The sequence below is a fragment of the Microtus ochrogaster genome, chromosome 4 (assembly GCF_000317375.1).
Source record: "Microtus ochrogaster isolate Prairie Vole_2 chromosome 4, MicOch1.0, whole genome shotgun sequence".
NCBI lineage: Eukaryota > Metazoa > Chordata > Mammalia > Rodentia > Cricetidae > Microtus > Microtus ochrogaster.
Window position 1 is genome coordinate 42,083,433 of NC_022011.1, and position 830 is coordinate 42,084,262.

Sequence of the window (830 nt, forward strand, 5' to 3'; positions counted from 1 at the left end):
GTAATCCTAGTCAAAAGACCCAGGGCCCAGCAAAGCAGTCTGGACTCTCAGCAGTAATTGCTGTCTAAACACAAGTCAAGCACACGGCAGAGCCAACCTGGCCTTGGGCCTCTCTCCAGAAGGAAAAGGAATGAGTATACACCTTTAAACTCTTCTTCGGAAGCCACCGGGAGACTTTTTATTATTTACAGGAAGTCATACAGAGTCCAGGTGTGGGAAACATAGTTAGGAATTTTTTATAATGCAAGCTCTCTGCCGAAGCAAAAATCCCAATCAAGCCAAATTAAAAATATCCAGGTTTAATGGGATTTCTGCACCCTCGGGTGGCCCTGAGGATACCGCTAACACGACCACAAGGAGGAAGGAAAAGAGACCACGAGGGGACCTTACGGGGAAACAGTTTAAGTAGACTAGGGGAGTGGTCAAGATTTTGGCGAGCTCCTCTTGACACTCTTCTGGGGAAGGGTCAAAGCTTGGTGGGAACAGGGACAAAGCCTACAAAGACCAGGACTTGGGACTTACACATATGGCAAAGCCAGCAGCCTGGGTTACATAAAGATACACTCTTTGATCCAGAACTGTAAGTTTCATTTTGAAGTGTTAGGGCATTAGTGGCACATGCCTTTAGTTCAGCACTCAGGAGGCAGAGGCAGGCAGATGTCTGAGTTCTAGGCTAGCCTGCTCTATAGAGTGAGTTCCAGGATAGTCAGGGCTACACAGAGAAATATATGGGAAAATAGTGAAGAGAGCTGCAACCCCCAAATTCTGCTTTGTCCATAAATGTTGGTTATATTTTTTTTTTGGTTTTTTTTTTTTTTTTTTTGGTTTTT